Here is a 12243-nt window from a genome sequence, read left to right as displayed (position 1 = left end):
GCCCCCTGTGCCGGGAGCAGCAGCTCATTTGCGTTTAAAGGGACAGACACAAAAAGTGACAATTTTAACATGCAAATATCTGTGGGGTATTTTGAGCTAAAACTTCACACACACCACACACGCGCACACACACACACACACACACACACACACACACACACACACACACACACACACACACACACACACACACACACACACACACACACACACACTGGGGACATCAGAGACTTCTTTATCTTGTGAAAAGGGCATTACACCAGCCCTTTAAAGCAGACTTCATCTGATGTCTGGTCAACAGGTGAACATTTATTGGCTTTTTTACAACAAACGTGTCTCTCAGAGCCAGAACTTTCCACTTCATAAACACCTTTCATCCGCCAGAGCTGTAAATCCCAGCGTCGAGCAAACATGCCGTGTGTGTGTGTGTGTGTGTGTGTGTGATTTGTTAGGTGTCCTGCACATTAGAGAGGATGTGAGTGTAAACATGGACCACGAGGTCATTGCCGCTAAAACACGAGTCTCTGACGCAGGAGTGAGAGAAAGTCTCTGGGGTTTCTACAGTAAAAGCCGCTGGTCGTGTGGTTTCGCTCAGAGATTTACTTTAACCGCTTGAAAACCCCTGTGTCGCAGTTCCCTCGAGCTGGTTGAGATTTCATGCCTGTTTTCCTTAACCACAAGATATGAGGTGAATAAATTATTATACACACATACTGTATGTAAATATATCTCGAAGGCTGCTCTTATACACTACCACTCAAAAGTTTGGGATAATTATCATTTTTTTTAATGCTTTTTTATTGTTTCTTTTATGCTCACCACGGCTGCATTTACAGGTGACACTGGAAAAATTAGAATATGGTGCAAAAGTTCATTTATTTCAGTAATTCAACTTAAAAGGTGAAACTAATATATTATATAGACTCATTACATGCAAAGTGAGATATTTCAAGACTTTATTTGTTATAATTTTGATGATTATGGCTTACAGCTTATGAAAACCCCAAATTCAAAATTAGAATATCGTGAAAAGGTTTTCATAAGCTGTAAGCCATAATCATCAAAATTATAACAAATAAAGTCTTGAAATATCTCACTTTGCATGTAATGAGTCTATATAATATATTAGTTTCACCTTTTAAGTTGAATTACTGAAATAAATGAACTTTTGCACCATATTCGATTTTTTACAGTTGCACCTATACTTGATGAAAAATACAGTAAAAATTGTGACATATTATTATAATGTAAATCATCAGTTCTCTATGTGAATATAAAGTTTAATTCATTCCTGTGATCAAAGCTGAATTTATATCATCATTATTCCAGTCTTCAGTGTCACATGATCCTCCAGAAATCAGTGTAATATGATGATCTGATGCCCAAGACACATTTATGATTATTATCAATGTTGAAATCAGTCTTTTTTTTAAAAATTAAAAAAACAAGCGTCATTTTCTGTGTAATTTAATGTGGATTCCTGAGTTCCGGCAATTATAAACAGGCGGATTGTGTGCAATATTTCTCTGGGGAATAAACGGCAGTGTAAATGTCATCTCCGTGTGAAACATTGCAAAAGTGTCTAAAACCGATCGCATGTCTCGCTGAACCAGTCAGACGCTTGGATTCAGTCCAGTATGAAGAACAACAAGAAGTCTTGCCAACATCTAATGATTTCTGTGCTTTTACTGTAAAGTCCAAATTGCACTGATCTGTTATTGACATGCTGTCTAATAATATGCAATATACATGATTAATCTACACTCTTAGAAGAAAATGTTCTATATAGAACCTTTAAAGTGGCTTATGTAAAATTATTAATGTTTTAATTGCTTTTTGCCGGGAAAATCAAAAGCATGTGACGTTTACGGCCGAGAGACGTTCAGTGACACATGAAGTGAACGAATGCTTATACAATGTTCAGGATAATATGAGAAAGAGCCGTTCTGCACTGTAATGTTGATGTGGAGCGTTTCCATTACAGATTTGCGCAAAACTTTAGCCATTTTTTTTCTTTCTAAATGTCGACAAAAAACTATTGCGAAATGACGGTGTGTCCATTAACCGATGTTATGCGACTTCATTTTTTCCTCTCTCGATAATCATTCCTAAAATCATGGCGATGGACGTTGTTAGGTTTATGTATATCCCAGTCATCGCACTGGCCATTATTATTAACCGAAGGAGACGTGTGTGTGTGTGTGTGTGTGTGTGTGTGTGTGATCATTAATGGCGAGGAAAGACTCTTATACTGTGAGCGGCTCATATGTTGTGAACTCAGTTCTGCTTCGAGGTCGTGATTGTGGCGTTTCTGTGAGGTTTATAATCCAGTATTCCTGTCATTATTTAGTCTTTTATGAGTTTAATAAAGAACTCTTGTCTTCTGTCGAAACACACCTCTGCGTCATGTGACTGTAAATGCGCAAAAACTGTTTCCATTGCAGTTTTGCGAAACATTTCTTTTTCGAATTGCCTGAAAAAAAACCTCATGCGAGCTTAAAAACATTTTGGTGATAAATGTGAGTTTTTGCGAAATTGACGGTTTTCCGTTGGGCGTATTTTCAATTTGTGCAATTTGAAGGGTAACGGAAACACGCCCTGATCATTGACAACCCTTTAAAGTCGGCATGAAATCAAAATTGACCCTATTTACTTTGTTAGCGGATATAACTAGTCTTGTGGTGAACAATTAATCCGTGCAAGTTAATTCACAGAAAAAATGTGTTTGCCGAAGTTATCTTTAATCAAAGTCTGAAAAGTTACTTCCGGTCTGGAATGGTTATTTCTCTGATGACGGCTTGGGTTCGTTAATCGCTTAACCACTCCCTCAAACCGCTACTCTGCTATAGAGCTGGTAAGTTCCGCCCCTTCCGCTAACCCCGCTGGACCTCTAGGTTGAAAAATCGTCAATGCAAGTGAATGAGAGAAAATAATTATTTTCTAATCCCGTTTGAATTTTGCAATGAATGTGAACATATGTTGTCTGTGAATGTTTTATATAATTTTTTGTGTAAAGAATGCTACACTGTAAAAAATGTGGCTGCGATTTGTTAAAATTTGTTGAGATAACTTAAATATCCAACTTAACCAAACTAAACTAAAGTTAACTAAACTTAATATTTTAAGTCAAGCATGAACACATACTTTTTAAAGTTGAAACAATGTTGGATTTTAAGTTGTGATAAATAATCGCAGCAATTTTTTTTACAGTGTACAATTTAGCGGGTATAATTTGCATACGGTTAGACTTTGTGTGAGAGCACTTTGTGGACTACAAAAGCCATTGCACACTGAGTCCGGACGAAAGTTTCGGAGGCAGTGTGCAAGCGTGATTAACATAACGTGAGGTCGTATTTATTTTTTAACGTGCGAAAATTTCGGATGCGAATTTCGGACTCAGTGTGCAATGGCCTCAACTCTTCGCAGCTTTCGACACGTTTGATATACGTCCCCACCACTAGCACATGGATCCACATGCCTGCACTCTAAAAAATGCTGGGTTGTTTCAACCCAATTTTGGGTAAAATATGGACAAACCCAGCCGTTGGGTTAAAATTTTACATTACATTTTTAACCCAACATATGGGTTTGTCCATATTTTACCCAAAATTGGGTTGAAACAACCCAGCATTTTTTAGAGTGTGTGTCTTTGTGCACTTCACCGCCGTCTTTCAGGGAGAGGACAAACTAGTTGAGCGTGGTGAAAACCACTTCAGGTCTGGGCATGTGGAAGGGTTTAGGTACGCAAGTGGGGAGATGGCCGGCGTTGTCCACGCCAGTCGACGAGAAAAGTGTTATAATGTTTCGGTGAGTCTACTAGTTAACTAGCACGTTAGCAAATTGCTAGTAGCAGTTACTGCAGCGAAAGCAAAGCATCTCGATCTAATTCCTTAGATTATCGCACCGTGATTTGTGGAGGGAAAATGTGTTATGCGGTGACGTCACATATGCGACGTGTAGTCTTTCTCGTTATGTCTATTCCACAACTGCTAGCCAAAGAAAATCATACAATATACTGTCAAACTCGTTACATGAGAAATTATATAAAAAATTCACAGACAACATATGTTCACATTCATGGCACAATTCAAACGGGATCAGAAAATAATTATTTTCTCTCATTCACTTGCATTGACACTTGGAGTTTTACGGATGGGCGGGACTTACCAGCTCTACGGGCGAGAGATGGAGAGGCGGAGCCTAAAGTAAAACCCTCTGTTCAATATTCCCTTTCACTCGGAAATGCGTCACAACACTTGAGAAAAGTCGTTTGCAACTTCCGGTTCACGCGGACTTTAAAAAAACGTTTTGAATGGTCAGATAACTTTTTCAGATAACATATTTTTGTTTGCTGATCAAATCTGATTTCAAGTAGTCTTTACATCACTCTTAAGGTGACACAACGACAAAACCGGTGACGGAATAACCAGAAGTATTCATGCATGCATGCCAGTCGTCTCCGTTGGGAGCAACTCAATAGGGAGTTTATTTTCCATTTTTCCTACATTTGTTTTGTAAGTCTCGTGACATACGTGGGTACTAATAATAAAGCCTACATCGTTACCAAGGCAAGCTGATAGATAGGTTAGTTATGTCTAAACACACACATCTGACTTGATCACTTGCAGTTAAATAGTGTGTGCCTGAAAATATCTGATTTGAGAACATTTTTATTTGCTTACTCCCAAACTTTTTTTTTACTCCATAGCTAGTTTAATTTTTGGCCTTCTGACGTCTGACGCTTCTTTGTACTTGTTTCTTTTGAAATTATTATTACTAGGTCTATTATTATCATCAAAATATGATCAGCATTACCTTAACTAAGTTTAGTGGTTTGTTCTTCCCTCATATTTTAAATATTTAAAAAAATAAAAATAATTTTACTCATATTTTGATTAGGGATGCATAACGATTAATCGCAATTAATCATTTGCAGAATAAAAGTTTTTGTTTACATCATATATGTGTGTGTACTGTGTATAATACTTATGTATATATAAATATACAAACATGCATGTATAATTTTAAGAAAAAAATATATTTATATATTAAGTATTTATAATTATATATAATATAAATTATATTTAAATATAAAAATGTATATAAACATGTTAATATTTTTAATATATATACATGCATGTGTGTGTATTTAAATACATAATTATTTTACACAGTACACACACATATATGATGTAAACAAAAACTTTTATTCTGCAAACGATTAATTGCGATTAATCGTTATGCATCCCTAATTTTGATGGTTTAATCGAAAATTACATCACTTTTAGACACATATTATGAAAAAAAATTACATTACACAAATCAAACCCGATGTCTGTTCACAATGAATGTGTCCCAGCCAATCAGAACATACCTGATGTTTCATGTTGTGGTTTCTGGACCAATGATATTTCACTGTGCAACATCAGCAACCAATCCATGGACCATTTTGAGTGTGTTTTTAATATATAAGCTAGCATTGAACATTCACAATGTTCATGTGCACTATAGGCTGCGCATTATGAAGAAAAAAGAACATTCTGCCTTATATTGCATCCATTTTTTTAAGTGTATTTGAAATAGTTACTGATGGGATGTTTTAAAGGATTAATTTTTCATTTCAAGGATTTTAACTCTGCGTTTGCAGTCATGTCGAGATTGTATGGATCTGGAGGTTTATCAGTGCAGAGTTCAGTCTATAATTTGACTTTTCCTCTCCGGGTTTAGTGCGCAGTGTCAGTCTTCAGAGAGAGAGGATGACAGACGGATTATTCCTCCGACCCCGAGGTCACGAGCGCCTCTCATAACTTCATATAAACTTGCAAGTTATGTAATACCACATAACATTATTAATATCTCACCTAACATCTCTTTTTTTTTTTTACATAGCAAATCCGTTTATGCGAGTGAAACTACATTGTTCTCCGAAGTGTTTTGGGGAGATTTAGAAAATCAGAAATCACACAGGTATTAATAACTCATTTCACACTCTTTAAAAAAAAAACATTTTGCATATGAAATATATTTTACACTTGCTTGGATATTTCAGAAACACTTTCATGATTAAGGTTAGTCAATGCATTGACTAATGAGCACATTTATTCATCTTTGCTAGTGTTTGTTAATTTAAAAATACAGCTGTTCATTGTTAATTCATGTTCAGATCTATTAAATAATATTAACAGATGCAAATTTTGAAATTAACATAAAATAATAATTGACAACAAATGGAACTTTATTGTAAGTGTTACCAATATTTGTATTTAATGTGCTGGAAATAATTTGAGTATTGGATTTACTTGAATAGAAAAGGCTAGGAAACTATTTTAATTTTGATAGAAAGATTTCACAAAGAAATGGCAAGTAACATTTTGAAGTAAAGACTAAAGATATAAAGATATACTGTAGTATTTTCTTGTAACAAGAACATTCAGACAGTGTCCGAATACATGGGACGTGAGTTCAGATAAAGTAAATCATCAGTATCAAAACTGCACCAATTCAACTTAAAAATATCTTCCATGAAGAACCTTTAACATCCATGCAATCTTTCCATTACATTCTTTATAATGGAAAATGATCTGAAGAGAAAACGCAAAAGTGGCGTTGCGTTATCACGTTTTATTCTGCGTTTAGACGAGCGTTATGGGGGAGAATCTGCGTGAATAAGGTGACGCAAAAGTGTGTGAGATTGGATGTAGTGTGCACTCCAGGCGGCTAGGTGGCGATGTGGAGCACTGAAAGTGAAAGAGACGCTGACACAGTTTCTCATGTTTAATACGGTAAAGCTGCTGCTTTAACCCTCGCTGCTCTTCGCATGTCGCTAAAAAATTAAAAAAAGTTTTTTTTTTGTCAATGAAATTAATGCTATATATTAATATGTTTAGTTATTTTCCTGTACTGGCGCATGCCTGTGACGTAAACACGTACGCGACGCCTTCACTGTCTAGCAGACTTTTGCGTTTTTACAGTTTTTACCCTTTAGACGGGAACGTTTTTGGGTAACGGTGGAGCGGTTTTAAGATCTCCACTCTGGAGGGTTTCACTTTTTTGCGTTTTTAAGCCCCAAAAACGCCGTCGCCGTGTAAACGAAAGGCACATCCGATAAAATACTTTTACGTTTTCACCCGCGAGCGTTCTTGTGTAAACAGGGCCTAAGATTATTAAAATGTTCTTCACAAAAAACTTTTTTTCTATCTGCACCTTTATTTTAATTTAAAAAATGTATATTGAAAACCTCTTTATTAGGAAGGGTTTTACTCAGTTAGACAAACTGCTGTTTCTCTACTCGAGTCAGTTAGTGTGTGATGATGATATATCACACTGTAAACGCTGGACAGCAGGAGGTGTTTTCCTCCTTTTAAGGCTTTTCCAGTTTTCAGAAGCGTGTGTGTGTGTGTGTGTGTGTGTGTGTGTGTGTGTGTGTGTGTGTGTGTGTGTGTGTGTGATGCCCATAAGAGGTGTGATGGAGCGTTTCGTCTGTTCATCTTCCTGAGCGAGTCGGGGTCGGGACCGGCCGGAACGCCTCAGTGGCCGGCGTTAACGAGGACTTGGTTCAGGGCTCGCGTCACTAATGCGATCTGAAGTCACCGTGCTCCGTGTGACCGGATAAGGCCCGTCTCATTTAGACCCGCTCACTGGTTCTGAGAGCCAGGAGAGGAAAAGTGGAAAGTTTGAGATCACCGTGCAGAACTTTTTGCTCGTATCAAATTACGTATAGCTTGGAAATTAATAGGGGCAGTAATATCAAAAAGATTTTTACATTGTGTCCTAATTCAGAGGCTGCATCCTATGTGATAATTACCCATGTGATAATTACCCATGCGATGATAACCCATGTGATAATAACCCATGTGATAATAACCCATGTGATAATAATAACCCATGCGATAATAACCGATGCGATGATAACCCATGTGATAATAACCCATGCGATAATAACCCATGCGATAATAACCCATGTGATAATAACCCATGTGATAATAACCCATGTGATAATAACCCATGTGATAATAATAACCCATGCGATAATAACCCATGCGATAATAACCCATGTGATAATAACCCATGCGATAATAACCCATGTGATAATAACCCATGCGATAATAACCCATGTGATAATAACCCATGTGATAATAACCCATGCGATAATAACCCATGCGATAATAACCCATGCGATAATAATAACCCATGCGATAATAACCCATGTGATAATAACCCATGTGATAATAACCCATGTGATAATAACCCATGTGATAATAACCCATGTGATAGTGTTTGATTAGGGAGACAAAGAAAACGTGTAGTGTTGGGGGTCCTTCAGGAGAGGTTTGGGAAACACTGATATACATAAAAACAATATAAATACAGTATATCTTTTTTGCAAATATACCTATAAATATTTCAGTATTTTGAGAGCATAGAGAGATCGCCTCAATTACATGGAAGTAGGCGGAGCCAAAGGGTTCTTTTGGCGCGTGTTGCTTTTTTCGACTCTCTGATTGGTCGAATTTTCTCTACAGTTATGGGTAATGTAGTTTTTCACCTGTTAAACACGATTATTTAAAAAATACACTGAATTAATTTTTTGCAAGCTGAATCAAATAGCATCAATGAACAACCTCGTAGCTCACAGTCGGTCTGTCTTTAAAGATTTATAAATTATCGTTCAAAATAAATTTCCCTATGGAGAAAATGAAGGGAGTTTATACTTCCGGAACCGGCGGTTGCACTCCATAATATATAAATAACACTAAATTAACACTGATTGCTCTGATGGTTTATTTTACGTTCACCCTCTCTGATATCGACTCAGTTGCCTAATACATTTTTTTTAACCTATTTTATCGTTGGCCAGGTGAAAATATTAATATCTGTAGAACAAATGGTAGTTGCATGAGGAAGTTGAATATGCAGTGTTTTCAAAGTATGAGCACAGCATTGCTTGACCTGGTAAAGGTTGACTTGATGTTTGTGACGTGCATTTAAGAGCTCCGTCTGACTCAAATTGCAGTACTTTGTGTTGTTGCAGAGCCAGGATTTCTACAGTGCTGTAAAGCCTCATGCCTGTGTCATTCCTCTGTTCTCCGAGTGCTCGGCTCTTGTGGACTGACAGCCTGTCTGTCGCCACTAACGTCACGCAGATATAAGATCTCAATGTTTCTGTCAGACATGATGGACTCCAGAGGCCTAATGCTTCTGCTCGCCTCTCCGTCGCCACGGTTACCAGACAATAATAGGCCACACCCACCAGTTTAAAAAACAATTTAAACATGACCACTGACGGGAAAGGTGCTATTAGCACAAGTGTGTGTTCACAAAATGACATGCAGCCAAGAGCTAATAAACATGTCGAATGATTTACTCATGCAAACAGGAAATGAGCATTAATATTAATAATTAGACTGAATGCGAGTGATTCAAATAATAGAATTCCAAACATGCATTGCATGCATTAAATCAAATCTTCAATGCATCACAATCGGAATAGAACAGAACTGCATTTTCATTGGCATCAACAGATGAAACTCACTTTCTTTATATACTTTGTTGTAATATTGTCTTGAAACTCATAAATAAAGTATATAAATGGTATATGCCAATGAAAATACAGTTCTGTTCTGTTCCTAATGTGATGCATTGAAGATTTGATTAAATGCATGCATGCTTTTTTTTTAAAGATGATTTTGTCTTTTGTTTTGCTTTCTTTATTTATGAGTTTCAAGACAATATTACAACAAAGAAAGCAAAACAAAAGACAAAATCATCTTTAAAAAAAAAAAGCATGCATGCATTAAATCAAATCTTCAATGCATCACATTAGGAATAGAACAGAACTGAATTTTCATTGGCATATACCATTTATATACTTTATTTATGAGTTTCAAGACAATATTACAACAAAGCAAAACAAAAGACAAAATCATCTTACATTCTAAAAAATGCTGGGTTGTTTTAACCCAATTTTGGGTCAAATATGGACAAACCCAAACATTGGATCAAAAATGCAATTTAAAAATGTAACCCGGTGGCTGTTTGTCCATATTTGACCCAAAATTGGGTTAAAACAACCCTGCATTTTTTAGAGTGTAAGATGATTTTGTCTTTTGTTTTGCTTTGTTGTAATATTGTCTTAAAACTCATAAAGTATATAAATGGTATATGCCAATGAAAATACAGTTCTGTTCTATTCCTAATGTGATGCATTGAAGATTTGATTAAATGCATGCATGCTTTTTTTTTTTAAGATGATTTTGTCTTTTGTTTTGCTTTCTTTGTTGTAATATTGTCTTGAATCTCAAGTGTGCATTAAAAAATAAAGTAAAAAAGGTAAATGGAAGTGTGGCTTAACAAAACTATGAAAGTGCACGTCTGCATGATAAAGGAAAATGAATGGAGAGAAGATTCAGTGAATAGGTCAGACAGTAAAACATGCGCCATGACATATTGCTTAAAAGGGTCCCAGGCTTTATTAAAATGGTTAGACAAGCCTCTTATAGAGCGTTTAATCTTCTCCAACTTTAAGAAAAAGAGGACATTTCCAATCCATTGTGTTGGAGTTCCTTCCATCTCAGCAATATTAATCGTTTGGCTGAGAGCAAGAGAAAAGCTGTATCGAAACTCACTTTGATGCACTCACTGTACGCTCTTGTTTATGCCGTCCGATAACTGACCGGCACTATATGTTATGCATTTTTAATCATTTCTCATATCAAATGCTCTTAGAACTCTGAAAGAGAAAGCGCCCTCGCATAACGAGCTATTAGTTATAGATCTGACGCCGGTCTTCAGTTCTGCTTGCACTATTGAAGCGCATACAACTTTTTAGAGAACTGTTTAATTAAGCGATACTGTACAGGTGTGTGTGTGTGAGAGAGTGAGAGTCATTATTATTAGATCTTCATGCTTATTAGGGCGGATGTTGAGCCATCTATTACTGTGCTTTCCATAGATATCAGATATAACTTTGGGGGGAAAAGAAAGTAATTTTTATTCAACACTGTAAAAAAAAAATCTGTTAAAATTACGGTAAAATACCGGCAGCTGTGGTTGTCAGTAATTTACCGTATAAAATACGGTAGCAACATTTTAGGTTTTACAGACTTAATTTTAAATTTACAGTAATAAACCGTATTTCATTATCTGATATAATGTTAATTTACCGACCTATTGAAGTATTAATATCTGTTTTGTACAATACACTGACAGCCAATCACAGCAGTGATGCGAGTCACATGATCAATCAAAACTCATCACAAGCAGATCTTCCATAGGACAGTTAATTACTACTATATAGAAGCTGTACAGTCTCACACAACATTAAACACCATCATGGTAACACACATGACATTTAAAAAATGCAATAAACATTAATTGAACAACATTAACTGTAACATAAAACCCTAATGTGCATAACTGATTAGACAAAAACTAAGAAAACTATGAAGAAACGGTGATTTCACACAAAAATACATAAAATGTGAAGTGTCAATTTAAGTTTTTTCACTGTAAATTATACAGTGACTTGTTCTTTTTCACTTTCAAAAACTGTAAATTTAACGTATTTTACAGTAAAATTACATTAAATGTACCATTATCACAGTTATTTACCGTAGCCTATATCGTAAGGAAACTTACTGTTAACCAATTAACAGTTTTTCACTGTTTTTTTACCGTTAAAAATCACGATAATTTTTTACAGTGAAGTTCTGATAATTTGGCAAGTGAGGTTGAAACTGTAATGTTCCCAACAAATCTAGTCGTGCTGTTAAAAAATATGGAACATCTGTCAGCCAATCAGAATCAAGTATTTAGCAAGCCACAGTAATAGTGCAACAGTCCCCGCCCCCTTTTTTTGGGGTATTTTTCCATTTATTTTTCACATATGGGATTCTATAGAGTTTTAAATTCAAAATATGCATACATATATATATATATATACCAACATTGGAGTGTTTTAAGAGCGTATAGAGAGATCGATTTCATGGGAGTGGCGGAGCTAAAGAGCTCTTTTGGTGCGTTGCTTTTTTCTGCTCTCTGATTGGTGGAATTTTCTGTACAGCATCATGGGTAATATAGTTTTTTCACCAGAACATCACTGTTAATAATGTGAAATGTAAAATATATGTGTGCTGACGGCTTCAACAGAAGCAGATATCATCGATTAACAACCTCATAGCTCACAGTTTATCAGTTATCGTTCAAATCAGAGAAAATTATGTTTTTACACATTCAAAACACACA

This window comes from Phoxinus phoxinus, assembly GCF_949152265.1.
Source record: "Phoxinus phoxinus genome assembly, chromosome: 22".
NCBI lineage: Eukaryota > Metazoa > Chordata > Actinopteri > Cypriniformes > Leuciscidae > Phoxinus > Phoxinus phoxinus.
The sequence above is the reverse complement of the archived record's forward strand: the minus strand, read 5'-3'. Positions refer to the sequence as shown.